General features: G+C 45.1%; 1 protein-coding gene across 1 annotated transcript in view; it reads right to left on the reverse strand.

Annotated features, from left to right (window-relative positions):
• LOC146839226 (uncharacterized) overlaps window positions 1–15,653 on the reverse strand; it is a 200,491-nt gene that overhangs the window by 31,791 nt on the left and 153,047 nt on the right.

Raw genomic sequence — 15,653 nt, forward strand, 5'->3', positions numbered from 1 at the left:
TAAACAGCAGAATCAGGTGCCAAAACCACCCTTGCCGCAGAGAAAAGGATCCCAGAAGTACAGCCAAGAATCTGGGTTCTACGATGAAGAGCAGGTAATCAAGCCAAAACGCGCAAGTGCTGTTTCTAAGTACTGGCTGAAAAATGAGGGAAGCGACTCCGAGGGAGATTTCTGACGGTGCCGAAGAGAGGAGGAGGAGTGCGTACTTGGCGCAACTCTAGAAATAGACCAGGCAGGGCCTTTTGTAGATGGGAATATTAATGGTGAAAGAGTTACTTTTCTAGTTGACACAGTTGTCACAAGATCGACTGTCAGGTCAGCTGATATAAAGAATCTTCCTCTCTCGGATGAAGCAATCCAAGTAGTTGGTGTGTCCAACACACAGATTAAAACTCTACTTACTGAACCAGTAAGGGTTAGAATAGGGAAATTTTCAGACATGCACCGATTTGTGGTGTGTGACACTAGTCCCGTGAACTTGCTAGGCAGGGACCTGCTATGCAAGATGAATTGCACTATTTTCTGTACTCCAGATGGAATAACCTTTGAAACACCAGATGATAATGTCCTATACAAAATGACGATGGATAACAGGGAATGTGAGGCTTTGGGGACATATGCTGTGTTTAATCCAGATGCGTTACCCCCAGAATTGAAACAGACAGTGAAAGCAGCAGTTTGGGATTTTACTGGAGAAGATGTAGGTCTGATGAGAAATGTAGATCCAGTGAAGATTACTGTAAAAGAGGGAGTGGTTTACCCAAACATACCACCATACAGACTGACACCTGAAATAATCGAAGGAATAACACCTATAATTGAAAAGATGATTCAGCAGGGGGTGTTAAGAGAAATATTGAGCAGCCCATGTAATTCACCAATAATGGGACTGAAGAAACCTAATGGAAAGTTCAGAATAGTACAGGATTTGAGAAAAATTAACAAAATTGTTGTGTCATGTTGTCCCATTGTGCCAAATCCATCAGTGATTTTGTATCAGATTCCCCATGATGCAGAATGGTATATTGTAATTGATTTGTGTCATGCTTTTTTTTCAATTCCCTTGCATCATGACAGCCAGCCAATATTTTCTTTTAGATTTGGAGAGCGGATTTTGGCATGGTGCCGAATTCCACAGGGGTATACAGAGAGCCCTTCAATATTTAATCAATTGCTAAAGAAATCTCTGGAAAGTCTAACAATGCCTGAAAATTCAGTCTTGGTCCAGTATATTGATGACCTACTTGTGGCATCAAAAACACGTGAAGCTTGTGAAGTAGACACCATTGCTTTACTGAATCACTTGGCAGATGGAGGATTAAAAGTATCTCCAGCCAAACTGCAATTCTGCAAGAAAGAAATCCAGTATCTGGGACATAACATTGAGAAAGGCCTGAGAAAAGTGACCATTGACAGGATTAAAATCATTAGAGGAATGAGAGCCCCAATGACACAAAGAGAGGTGAGAATGTTCCTGGGAATGGTGGGTTACTGTCGTCAGTGGATAAGTAACTTTTCCCTGATTGCCAAACCATTGATCAAATTGACCAAAAGTGAGGTGAAAGACCCATTAGAACTAACCCCAGAAATGGCTGCATTTAGAGAGTTAAAAGACAGACTATGTGAAGCTCCCGCCCTGGGAATGCCAGATTATGAAAAGGAATTTGAGCTGTATTGTAGTGAGAGAAATGGATGTGCACTTTCAGTGTTAATCCAGAAACATGGACGTCTGAGGAGGCCAATTGCCTATTTCTCAGCAACTCTTGACCCAGTAGCTGTGGGTTTACCAGGTTGCCTGAAAGCAGTAGCTGCTACCTGCAAAAGGCTGGAACAAAGTGAGGGAATCATAATGGGATATCCTGTACGGGTATTCGTACCACATGATGTGGCAATCTTTTTGACAAGGAGCCGGACACAGTTCATGTCTCATAGTCGGCTGACTAAATATGAGAAAGTCATTCTTGGTGCAACCAATATAAGCCTGGAGAGATGTGTGAATGTGAATCCAGCGACACTGTTGCCTGATGCTGAATGTGTGGGAGTGAGAAATGAAGTTGATCATGACTGCCTGGATGTGCTTGATTATTGTACAAAACCAAGACCAGACATAAGAGATCTACCACTGCCTGAGAGTGATCATGTGTTGTTTGTGGATGGATCTTGTTTGAGAACAGATGAAGGAGTGCTGAGTGCTGCATATGCTGTGTGTAAAGTCTCGGAAGTTGTGGAAGCATCACCCTTGAAAGGAGTTAAATCCGCTCAGGTGGCAGAATTGGTGGCACTGACAAAAGCCTGCAAGATTGGGAGGAGTGTGAGAGTGACTGTGATGACTGACAGCCAGTATGGCTTCGGAGTTGTCCATGACTTCGGCCAGCTATGGCTACAAAGAGGTTTCCTGACCTCAAGTGGAACTCCCATAAAGAATGCTGAAGTGGTTGGAAAATTGCTAGAGGCGATACAGCTGCCAAAAGAACTAGCAGTTGTAAAATGTGCTGCTCATGGTCAGGGTGATGATTTTGTTACTTTGGGAAATAAATTTACCAATTTACCAATTTAATAAATTCACCAATGACATAGCACAATACTGTGCAAGAAACAATCATTCCATTAACCGGAGTAAAGAGAGAGAAATATCTTCTTGTTCCTTAATGGTTACTAATGAGGTGGGAACATGGGAGGAAGTAAAACAGCTGCAGGATGAGGCAGGAGATGAGGAAATGAAAGATTGGGTGAAAGCAGGTTGTGCACCTAGAGAGAAAGATCATGTGTGGGTCTATAGGGATGGAAGACCAGTCATGCCAAATAGCATGCTATCAACAATGGCAAGGATGTATCATGGCCAAGGACACCTGGGAAGGGATGCTATGATAAGGGCTTTTAAGCAAACCTGGTACAGTCCAAAGTTCAGGCTGATAGCAGAAAGTCTCTGTCAAAGATGTCTGATATGTCAGCAATTCAATCCTGGAAAGAAAACAGTGGTAAGCCTAGGAACAATAGGCAGGGAGGGAGGACCCTTCACAAGAATGCAGATAGACTTCATTGAAATGCCCCCAGTCAACAGATTGAGGTATGTCCTGGTGGTGGTCTGTTTATTCTCCAGGTGGGTGGATGCATATCCAACAAGAAGAAATTATGGGATAACAGTGGCAAAATTACTGTTAAGAGAGTTCATCCCGAGGTACGGGTTTGAGGTTCCGTGGGAATCGTAATGACACTTTTTGGGTGTGTTCGAATATGGACGAGTTTGGTATCTACGAACCGCAAATGACGAGTTTTGTGGGTGTACGCGTTTTCGCTACGCTACTATGTACGGTTCGTCTCATTCCTAGGTATGTCCATCCGAACCCTCGGGTTCCATTTTAGATGCGGCATCCATTTTGTTTCTTGCCTTCAAGTAGCCAGCGAACGGACCTTGTCCGCTCTGTGACCCTGGGATTCCCAAGCTTTCACGAGGCACGTGCTTCTTTGAGGGTGTCTTTTATGATAAGGGAAATGACACGTCAAAGGCAGATGGCCCCGCTCGAGGCTCATCTTGCCGTGCCAGTCTATTGTTTCAGTCATGCATGCATTAGGCACGAGGTCTTTGATTCTGCAATCAAGTTTCCGTTATTGCTCTCTACACTTTTTTCCAATCTGTTGTGCATCCTTGTTTTTCCTTTACATCTGTTTCTGTCCCTTCTCCTAAATCGTTTACAGTCAGAATGGAATGTGCTTAATGTGGGGATGATGTGCTTTTACAGTTGGGAACCGGCAATGTTGCTGTAATTATGTTCCGGGCTTCTGAAACATGAATGCGACCCTTTTGAAGTTTACTGTGGGAACTGAGTTGTAACCTTTTGTTCGTCATGTTGTGCAATGACCAAAATGTGTATAAAAGGAGCGATCCACTTTCGCAATTCGAAGCAGTCTCTCAGAACCTACACGTTGTGTACTTCTTGCGATTTCTGTATCCCTGCAGTAAATAAACGCTGATCTTTGACGCCGCAGGAAGTGTCCCGTGTCTCTGTGTTTTGTACGCCGGAACAGGTAACCCACGAAGGTTTCAGGTGTTGTCCCCTGGCACCGCTGGGCCTTAGAATAGCCCAGTCCTTCAGTTGGCGCCCAACGTGGGGCGACATCAGCGGCACCGGTCCAAAGCCCGACGATCGTGAGGAACTTCGTGTGAAATCTCCGAGGGAAGGTGCACCCCGCTTCATCGATCCAGTTGTCGAAATAAGTGGCCCGAAGACTTTTCCCGCGAAGATTCCCGCCTTCTGACGGCTGCGACGGACTGATGCCCTGACTGTCGACCTGTTTTGGCGCCTGGCGTAGTCCTTTGTACGGCGAGATGATAGACGGGCCTTCCTGGTGACGCCATTGCTCTTTCAGTTAAGTATTTGTGGGTCGCTCCCAGAGTTCATGGTTTTGTAGTTCCTTTTTGGGACGGTTACTTTGTTGTTTGCATGGTTCCATTGCATTTGTGGTTCTTAGTTGTTGGTTCTTAGTTGTTGGGTTTTATTTGATGATTGCAATTGCCAAAAACCGAGGGTCTTGCATTTTTGCGAGGACATCGTAATTCGATAGCCCTTGAAGTTTGTAAACTCGGTTAGTGTGCACGATGCCTGGCCGTAGTACTTTGTTTGGTTTCCTTAAATGTTGCAGCACGGATTCCCGAGTGGAGGATTCATGTCCGATACCTCCAGTTGGAACTCCAATTTATGAGCTCTATAGTCGCCACGGAGTAGGTCCTATTGTATATAATGAATATTGGATTCGTTACACTAAAAATGATGGTGTTCTTAGTTGGCCATCACATGGTAGTTTCGAAACTGCAATATTAGATAATCTAGAAGCTAAATTGTTTAAAAAGAAGGCTAGGCCGGCCATGTTTGATTCCTTTCGATTATGGCGCAAAGAGGCCAAGCAGAAAGAAATCAAACAGATTAAGAAAAATGAGAGAGAAGGTGTCATTACGGTGATGCGAAATGCAGAACAGTATCAGCGAGACAAAGATGAGAAGGAGCAGGAAGATTGTGCTAGACTTCATCATATGGCGGTGGATAAATGTTATCCGGTTTTACCGTCTAGTACAGATACGACGGGAGAAGAAGTGGTAGAAGATCCCATATTGTCCTATCTATTGAAATCACCACCTCCCTATGCTCCAGATACTGTGGGTCCTGCGATTCCTCTTGTTCCTCAACCTGCTGTTTTGGTGGCTGCTGGTCAGCCTGTCGTTCCTCCTGTTCTTCCGAATCCCCTTGTGCCGCAAATTGTTCATCCTCCTTTACCCGCTCTTTTTCCTACTGCTCCTTTGCCAGTATCTCATCAGCCCAATCTTACTACTACTCCTGTTACCCCGACTAATGCTACTGTTTCTACGTTTACTCCTAATGTTGTTGCTCCTGTGCCTCCTTCTTCTTCCCCTTCTGTTCGTAGTCGTATATTTAATGCTGTCGCTACTCTCTATTCTCCGTTTTTTGGACCAGTACTCGGGTCAGATCTTTCTGATGTTGCTCAGAGGCGCAGTCAAATTCCTGATGGTAGGGAACGTGAGTCGTTAGTGAAAATGGCGCGTAAATGGATTAGGCATCCTGTGAAGTACGCTTCACGTATAGTTTTTGAGACATTTTCTCAGTTTAATGAGCCCACGCAAAGATTCGTGTTCGAGGAAATGTGTAAATTCTTGAGAGAAGAATGGGATAATGAGGAGGTAGATAATGTACCGCCCGAGATCACTGAGCTTCAGAATCAATTTTCGACTGGTATGATTGTAGGTGATAATGTCCGACGTGCTTTAGAGCGTCTGTTATCTTTTCGATCTACAGTGCAACCTCGAGCATTGTTTAAGGACGCCACTGAGGAGTGGATGGCACAACCAGGTCAGTATCCTATGCGGGAAGTTCCCCCAGTATGGATGCCAGGTGATCCTGTTGCTAATCCTGTTGTTCCACCACATTTTCAGAGAGTTTGGATACACCTCCCGTGGAAGCGATCGGAAGTTTTGCAGGTAAAGCAAACCTTGCCTGACCCCCGCAAAAATCCTGCAGGTTATTACAAGGAGTTGTCCCAATTAGTGGATGCTACTGTCATGAACCTTGCCGATATTGATATGTTGTTTGGTAATGTAGTACCTCAACCGATTTTGGCGAAAATTCGTCAAGAGAATCACGCAGCTGAGTTAGGCGGTGACTGGGCTGATCTTGCGGCGGCTGATGGACGGCAAGTTGGTGGGGCTAAACCTGAACAGCTCATTGAGAATCTGCCCCAGAGGATAATTACACTTATGAAGACACTTATGCCAGCTATACGCGTTAATTGGGACAAATTGTCTGCGTGCAAGCAAAAGAAGGATGAGAGTGTCTCCGATTTCTTTACGAGATTTGAGGAGGCATTTATTGATCATAGTGGTCAGGATATGAGCTCTGAGGGAGGTCAGCGGTTGTTCGTTGATAAATTTGTATCGAATTTGTTGCCTGAACTGAGCAACAAGTTGAAGAATTCTGAAAGTTCGTGGGCCGTTTCTACCACTGCTCATATATTAGCCACGGCTCAATACTACGAAAATAGAGAGAAGGAAGAAAGCGAACGCGCAGATAAGAAAACGAAGGATCTTAAAACAAAGGTTTTATTGCAGCAAGCGTATCCTCCGCGCTCGAATCAAAATGACTCGCAACAGCCAAATCGATTGCAGCCGCAGTTTTCTAGATTGCAGTCACGTACTGCCTCCTCTACACCTCGTTTTGTGTTGGGGTATAATCAATGTGCATATTGTAGGGGTGAGGGCCATTTGAAGTTTAATTGTCCAGTTTTGCGTGCCCGGAACAATGGTGTTTCGGCTCGAGGAGGGCGTAGTGGTCCTCAACAAGCGTCACGTGGTAGAGGTCGCGGTGTTACTCAGAATCAGAATGAGCGTCTCGCCACCTCATCAGATTCGCAAAATTGCTTTGATCGGCGCGATCCATTGTCTGGTAGATCTGCACAGTATCATGTGGATGACTATTATGTTGAGCATGATGTTGATGCGGACGGTACTTACTAGGACAGCCATAGACAAAGAAAGGGAGTAGTATCAGTTCCGGTTGATCAGAGAGGGCCTTATGTCGCAGTCACGACATTGGGCGTAGTTGAGCCTTTTCTGTTGGACACTGGTGCGGCGAAAAGTTCCATCATGCATTCGAAACTCCCTGGCGCGCCTTTGTCTGGCTTAACGAATGTTTCCGTTGGATTCTCTGGCGCCCCTGTTAGCAATCCAGTTTCTAGCCCTTTGCCCCTTTCCATTGGGTCTTGTGAGTTGGAGGCTCCTTTGATTTTGACTACTGGTTGTGGTGAGAATCTTTTGGGCTTGGATTTGTTGAAACGGTTATATGCGACTTTGTACTGTTCTCCTGCGGGAGTGGAGCTTACGTTGGGTCAGAGAGTGATCTCTCCTATGTATTTGTCGACTGATAAGCTCCCACCGGAATTGAGTTCTCTTCCTGATTCTTTGTGGGTGACAGGTCCCAATGATGTGGGCCTGCTGGATATACCATATGTTGTTCAATTGAAATCCAACGTGCGACTGCCACGCATTCCCCAGTATCGTATCTCTCTTGATGAAGAACGAGCACTATTAGCGATCATTTATGATTTGATCGATAAAGATGTTATCGAGGAAACACGGGGTAACGTGTGTAATAGTCCTGTGTTACCTATTTTGAAACGAACTGATCCATCCAAGCCTCCCGTGTATCGTTTTGTTATTGATTTAAGGGAGGTGAATAAAATTGTTGTTCCACAGTTTCCCGTGGTGCCTGATATTACAGCTTTATTGACTCTGATTCCAGCCTCTGCATCGTGGTTCTCGGTAATCGATCTGAAGAATGCGTTCTTTAGCATTCCGATTGCTGAGGAAAGTAGAGATTTATTCGGTTTCTCATTAGGTGGTCGTAGCTTCAGGTTCAAACGCGCACCTCAGGGCTATTGTGAGAGTCCATCGATCTACAGCCAAGCTCTTAAGAGTCAACTTGATGCGTTTGTGTGGCCGGCTGGTGCGGCTTTGATTCAGTACGTTGATGATCTGTTGGTAGCTGCTGACACTGAACGGATTTGTAGAACTGCTACAGTGTCACTGTTACAGCATCTATGTGACTTACATCACAAAGTGTCACCTTTTAAACTGCAATATTGTTGTCAAGAAGTAACCTATCTAGGTCACTTATTGTCAAAGGCGGGAAGAAGGTTGACCCCTGAAAGAATTGCAGCAATTGCTCGAATGACTGTGCCAACAACTCAGAGAGATGTGCGTGCCTTTCTAGGTATCATGTCATACTGCAGACAGTGGATTCCGAACTTTTCACTGTTAGCGAAGCCATTGATAGCTCTCACGTGCAAAGATGTTTCGACTCCTTTGCCATGGACGGAAGAATGTCAGAAAAGTTTTTCTGAACTACGTGATGCGTTGTGTTCGGCTCCTGTGTTAGGTACTCCTGATTACAGTAAGCCATTTACACTATACGTACATGAGAGAGAAGGTTGTGCGTTGAGTGTTTTGACGCAGCAATTCGGTGGTAAGCAGCGTCCATGTGCGTATTTTTCCTCGACTTTAGACCCGGTAGCTAGAGCGTTGCCAAGTTGCTTGAGGGCGACAGCGGCAGCTGCGGTGTCTATCCGACAATCCGCAGGTCTGGTCATGGATAATATGCTCATAGTGATGGTTCCCCATGCAGTTGACACTCTCCTGAATCGGACTAAAACTCAACATCTGACGAGTGCAAGGTTGTCCGGGTATGAGTTGACGCTTTTGGCAAGTCATATACAGATTAAGCGTTGTAATGTACTGAATCCGGCGACATTGTTGCCGACTAATATGGAATCAGATGATGTACCACCACATGATTGTTATTTACGAACTGAGGAAGAAACGAAGGGTCGTGTGGACCTGAAAAACACTCCGTTGACAGATCCCGATGGCACTTTGTATGTTGATGGTTCATGTTTTAAGTTGCCGAATGGTGATGGGACGACTGCGTATGCTGTAGTGACGTTGAGCACGGTTGTGGAAACTGCGAGATTGAGTCAGAATTCAGCCCAAGCGGCAGAATTGATTGCGTTAACAAGAGCGTGTGTTTTGTCTAAGGGAAAGCGAGTGAATGTGTTCACCGATAGTCAGTATGCATTCAGTGTTGCACATAGTTTTGGTCGATTGTGGAGAGAAAGAGGATTTATGACATCGCATGGTACGAAGATCCAACACGGGCAGCTCGTGAATGATCTTTTGGATGCACTTACATTGCCTAAACAGGTAGCGATCGTTAAATGTAGTGCGCATCGAAAGGTTACGGATGATGTTGGTCGTGGTAATGCATTTGCGGACGAGATTGCCAAGGAAACGGCTAAGAATCTTGCAACCCGAATGTATGTTACGAGTTCAGTGAGGTGGCCGACGGAGACTGGTATGTGTGTAGACACTGTTGAGAGTGTGAAAGCAATTCAGAATGAGGCCACTGAGACTGAAAGGACCAAGTGGAAAGAAAGCACGGGAAAGTTGGACATGCATGGATGTTGGGTTGACTTGTCGGAACGTCAGAAGTGGATGTTACCGGATGCGTATGTATTAGCCGTCGTGACTATGGCTCATGGGTTGTCACACATTAGTGCGAAAGGTGTATGCAAGTTATTGTCCCCTGTATGGAAGAACGATGGTATTGCTAAATGTGCTGAGAGGGTGGTTAAGAATTGTATGGTGTGTTTGATGCATAATCCTGGCAAGGGCACCCCCACTCCACCTGGTCATTTTGCTCCTCCTGCCTGTCCCTTTGAGGTTATCCAGCTGGACTTCATTCATATGGAGAGATGCAATAATCTGAAGTACGTTTTAGTTGTGGTTTGTGCGTTCTCCAGATGGATCGAGGCCTATCCTCATAAGGATAATACTGCCCTGTCCACAGCGAAAGTCCTACTGAAGGAATACTTCCCTCGGTATGGAATGCCACGGATTGTGTGGTCAGATAATGGAAGTGAGTTTGTGGGAAGCGTGATGCAGAGTGTGTGTAAGGGCCTTGGAATTCGACAGAAATTCCATAGCGCCAACCATCCTCAGGCAGCGGGTTTGGTTGAAGGGTACAATGGTACTCTGAAGCTGAAACTTGCAAAGATACAAGCTACGACTGGTTTATCATGGCCTGATGCATTGCCTCTGGCTCTCTTATCAACCAGGGCGACTGTGCACTCTCGAGTAGGGCTTAGCCCATATGAGATTGTGTTCGGCCGCCCTGCGAACATTTGGGGAGTCCCGAGACCTAAGGCCTTTGATAGTCTTGAGTATCCAATGCTAATTGATTATCTTCATGATCTGACTGCTAAACTGAGGTTAATTCATCAACAGGTCTTTGAAGCTTTTCCGGCACAGACAGAGGGTCCTGGACATCGGCTCCAACCGGGTGACTGGGTTGTTACCCGAAATTTTGGCAGAAAACGCAACTTGGAGCCGAGATTTGTGGGACCCTTCCAAGTACTATTGGCTACAAGGACTGCAGTTCGGTTGGAAGGCAGAAAGAACTGGGTACACGCCGGCCATACCAAGAAGGTCCCGATCCCTTCCCCAGCAGATAGTTGGGTGAGAACTGGTATTGCGGCAACGGAAACCGAGACCCCTCTATGCTTTGTGCCGTTTAGCGATGCTCAACCTGTAGAAGACAATTCATTACAGCCAGATACACCTGTTGGGTCGTCAGTTTGGGAGAACTCAAGGTCTGAGTTGTCATCTAATCGACTGAACACTGTTTCACCAGCTGAACAATTATTTGAGGAACAGACTCGACCTGGAAGAAATCGATATTTTCTTCGTCCACGTAACAGAGACTAATAAAAAATGTTCTTATATTTTCCTTTACTGCTGCCACGAACATTAAGAATAATTACATCCTTTTCTGATTTTTTGAGTTTCTTTTTATGTGTGCTTTTCACAGCTAAAGAGATTTGTATTAAGCTGAGTGTTTAGGAAAACCTATCATCCGGGTTAACCGTAGGGCCGTGCGGGTACTCCCTTCTGTTTAGCAGGTTTCTGACACTAGGTCGGTTACTTTTTGTCGACTCCTGGGAACTCCTGGGAATTGATAATCGCTACTCAGAACGAAGTGCGTCAAGTACGTCACGGACGGTTTTTAGAGGATGGCATTCTCTAAGCTGTTGGAAGTAGAAAGGATGTCGGCGCAAAGATCAAAATTGCATAAGATTGTACGAACGAAATGTTTTTTGTTTCAGGTATTCCTGCTGTTACTGACTGTTTCTATGCTATTGGTGGGTGGAGTGTATTTCGGAATACAGTCGTTATTGCCTTCCATTTCACCTACTCTTTCTCCTAAACTAAGCTCTATTACCACTGTTTCTCCGCATTCCTTTCATCCTCTGCCCCAACATGAACAGGTGAGACGTGCGGAATTCATGAATAACTCCTTCGTTCAACTCCTACATCAGCATCAGTTGGTGATGAATACTACCAACTGTTGGGTGTGTGGGTTAATGCCACATACCATGGATAGGGGTATTCCGTATCTGGTTCTTCCTTATAGCTCCCAAGGGTCAGCTCGAGCATTCCAAACTATGTTCCATAGTGCACTAGGTTCCTACCCCAGTCGAGAGCCACGCTCTGCAAACTTCGGTCCTGGTCCGTACCACAAGCCTTTGGCGATAGCGATTGCTGATCTAGATAGAGATATTTTTGATGCATCGCTTATTCCAGATGAAGAGGTGCAAGCCTATAAGGACCTGAGTGAGGCTGAGTATAGTATGTCAGTGGGTGATAGACAGCTTAAGAGCTCGTCTCCAATATGGATCGTACCCCACCTCGGTAATTTCTGCTTGAAAGGTCTTGGTCGAAATCCGAGAGCACAACTTGGGAACAGTGCTTGTACTGATACGTATGTTCTACCGATGCTCTCTTCCCCTGTTTTTCTGACTGCCAAGGGTACCTATTTTGTATGTTATGAACGTGCATATACATGGTTGCCCCGTGACTTCTCGGGTACCTGTTATATTGCGAATCTTTTGCCACCGACTTTTACAGTTGCCTCAGACTATCACAAAACTAGAATTGTGAGAGGCGTTATTAGCGAAGAGGACACTGCCTGTCAAGAGGCAGGAGACTTCTTTAAGGGTTTCTTGCCGTTTTGGGGACCTATGGTTAATAGTAGGAACCTAAGACAGTTGACCCGTGTGGTAGAGTCGACTGCCAACATAACTGCGAGTGCTCTTGGTAATTTAACAGCAGAACTTCAGGCGGATAGACTTATGACGTTGCAGAACCGTATGGTTCTAGACGTTGTTCTTGCAGATAGAGGTGGTGTGTGCAAAGTTATCCATTCGAGCTGTTGCATTTTCATCCCTGACAACGCTCCAACTGTTTACCAAGCCATCTCGAAGTTGCATAAGATCTCCGAGTCCATACACGTGGACGAAGGTGGTTGGACACTTCTAGGATGGTTTTGGGGCTTGATATCAACTTGGGGTTGGAAGATTCTGATGATCGTAGGGGTTGTTGTGACGTTTCTGTTCACGTGTTGTCTTTGTGTGCAGTGTGGCCCTGCCTTATGTGGCCTCTGTGCTACAACGTGTATAAGACGGCCATCTGTTACCAAGGAGACATTGATGGATAGAATGATGTTCCAGCAACAGCTGAACGATTTGATGAATATCGAAATCGATTCTGATCTCGACTAGTGCTTGCCTACATGAGGGCAAAAGGAGCGTCTGAGGTTCCGTGGGAATCGTAATGACACTTTTTGGGTGTGTTCGAATATGGACGAGTTTGGTATCTACGAACCGCAAATGACGAGTTTTGTGGGTGTACGTGTTTTCGCTACGCTACTATGTACGGTTCATCTCATTCCTAGGTATGTCCATCCGAACCCTCGGGTTCCATTTTAGATGCGGCATCCATTTTGTTTCTTGCCCTCAAGTAGCCAGCGAACGGACCTTGTCCGCTCTGTGACCCTGGGATTCCCAAGCTTTCACGAGGCACGTGCTTCTTTGAGGGTGTCTTTTATGATAAGGGAAATGACACGTCAAAGGCAGATGGCCCCGCTCGAGGCTCATCTTGCCGTGCCAGTCTATTGTTTCAGTCATGCATGCATTAGGCACAAGGTCTTTGATCCTGCAATCAAGTTTCCGTTATTGCTCTCTACACTTTTTTCCAATCTGTTATGCATCCTTGTTTTTCCTTTACATCTGTTTCTGTCCCTTCTCCTAAATCGTTTACAGTCAGAATGGAATGTGCTTAATGTGGGGATGATGTGCTTTTACAGTTGGGAACCGGCAATGTTGCTGTAATTATGTTCCGGGCTTCTGAAACATGAATGCGACCCTTTTGAAGTTTACTGTGGGAACTGAGTTGTAACCTTTTGTTCGTCATGTTGTGCAATGACCAAAATGTGTATAAAAGGAGCGATCCACTTTCGCAATTCGAAGCAGTCTCTCAGAACCTACACGTTGTGTACTTCTTGCGATTTCTGTATCCCTGCAGTAAATAAACACTGATCTTTGACGCCGCAGGAAGTGTCCCGTGTCTCTGTGTTTTGTACGCCGGAACAGGTAACCCACGAAGGTTTCAGGTGTTGTCCCCTGGCACCGCTGGGCCTTAGAATAGCCCAGTCCTTCAGGTTCCCAGTAACCATTGAATCAGACAGAGGAGGACATTTATGAAATCATGGGTCTAATCTGTGAAGCATTGAGTGTACAGCAGAAGCTACATTGTGCCTACCGACCAGAGGCTTCTGGTGTGGTTGAACAAATGAATGGTACCATTAAAAATAGAATTGGCAAAATGTGCCTAGCCACAGGAATGAAATGGCCCGATGTCTTGCCTCTAGTCCTGATGACCATTAGGTCTACTCCAGATAGAACAACAGGTTTGAGTCCACATGAAATTATCATGGGACGTGCTATGAGACATGCATTTGTACCAGTCAACTAGCTGATGACTATAACTGATGACATGATTTTGGATTACTGTAAGGGCCTGGCTGACGCAGTTCATTCTGTGTTTCACCAGGTTGGAGAAGACGCAACCACACTTGAAAAGAAACCAGCCCATGATCTGAGCCCAGGGGACTGGGTAAGGATAAAAGTCCACAGAAGAAGGAATTGCCTGGTTCCAAGGTGGGGAAGGCCAAGACAAGTCATCTTGACCACAACGACTGCTGTGAAGTGTGGTGGAGTGAAAAATTGGATACATGCAAGTCACACACTGAGAGTTCCAAATCCAAGAGACGGCACTGGAAAAGAATACTTTGAAGAATCAGATTCCAGTGATGATGCAGACAGCGAGACAATAAGAAGGAAAAAGAATCCTGAAAGTGGGGAAAGTGAGTCAAGAGAAATTTTCATCCCACCAGAAGAAGTTCTGAAAAGAACAGTGCAAACCGCAGAGGCGAGTTCAGATTCTGAAGAAGTTCCTGAGGTTCCAACTGACAATAACCAACACAAAAAGAAAGAAAGAAAAGAAAAGAACATTCCAACAGAAGAGACACCTGAGACACATGAGGAAATTGGACAAGTTCCACCTGAGATAAATATTGAAGAAGAAGGGACAGACAAAGACAGAGAGGGACAGATTGCGGAAAAACCCCGAGGAGGTGTAGGGAACATCAACAACAAGCTAGGTGAAGGGACAAGTAGACAGCAAGAAGATTGCGTGTCGGAGACCCGAGGAGGGACAGAAGTAGGGAAATCTCAATTGGTGGGAAAAGAGGCTGTTGGAGAAAAGGAAGTGGTTGGAGAAAAGAAAACTGTCAATGAACAAGAAGCAACTGAAACAGAGTCTGATGAAAGTGACAATGAGATACATGGAGGACGAGTTCTGAGAAAGAGAACTTGGCTTGGAGAAAGAAACAATAAAGAAGGAAAACAAAAGAGGAATGCAAAAGGAGATCTTTGGCCGAATAAGATAAAGAGACTGAGGTATAGACTGACACGAGTTAACTCTTCGAAAGCTGAACAAGTGAACGAAGTGTCAAGTCAAAATCCTACTAAAGAAGAAGAAACAAAGATACCTGAGAGAACTAAAAGAATAAGGAATCCAAACCAGAGGTACAAGCCACCGGAATGGACGTATGTGGCACTGCCTGAACAAGGAGAGGAGGCGGACAGCCAAGGAAGTCCAGAGGAGGCTTTACTGAAAGAGGTTGCCGAAGAAGAAGCTGTGGGAATCCTGAGAGTTATCTTGTCCGACATTGGAGAAGAGACGGATGTTCAGGACCTGATACAGTTTGATGATGATTAAGAGACAGTGAAAAGTGATGAAAATCCAAATTGAGTAAATCCAAGGAAAATCACTTGGAGAAGAGAAGAAAAAAAAAAGCAATATTAAAATTAGTAGATTGTAAAATCTGTTGGGTACTTGCTGCCCTAAATTCGGTAGAGGAGTAGAAGAGGCTAAGTCAAAAGACACGGTCAAATTAACAAAATGGCTAACACTGAGAATAATAAGAGTAGATGTACCTTTCTGAAAAGATGGTGCAAAATGTGCTGCTGCTGTACAGGTTTATTAATGCTGCTCTGGAGCGTGCTTTCTCTACTGATTTCATTTAGAGTCACTATAGACACTTTAGAAGGTCATACTGAGAACAGGACTAATATAGGGAAGAGTTCACAGAAGATAGTACCAACTAGAATTAGCAATGAACATACACATAAGG

Source organism: Triturus cristatus, chromosome 4_2, assembly GCF_964204655.1.
Source record: "Triturus cristatus chromosome 4_2, aTriCri1.1, whole genome shotgun sequence".
Lineage (NCBI taxonomy): Eukaryota > Metazoa > Chordata > Amphibia > Caudata > Salamandridae > Triturus > Triturus cristatus.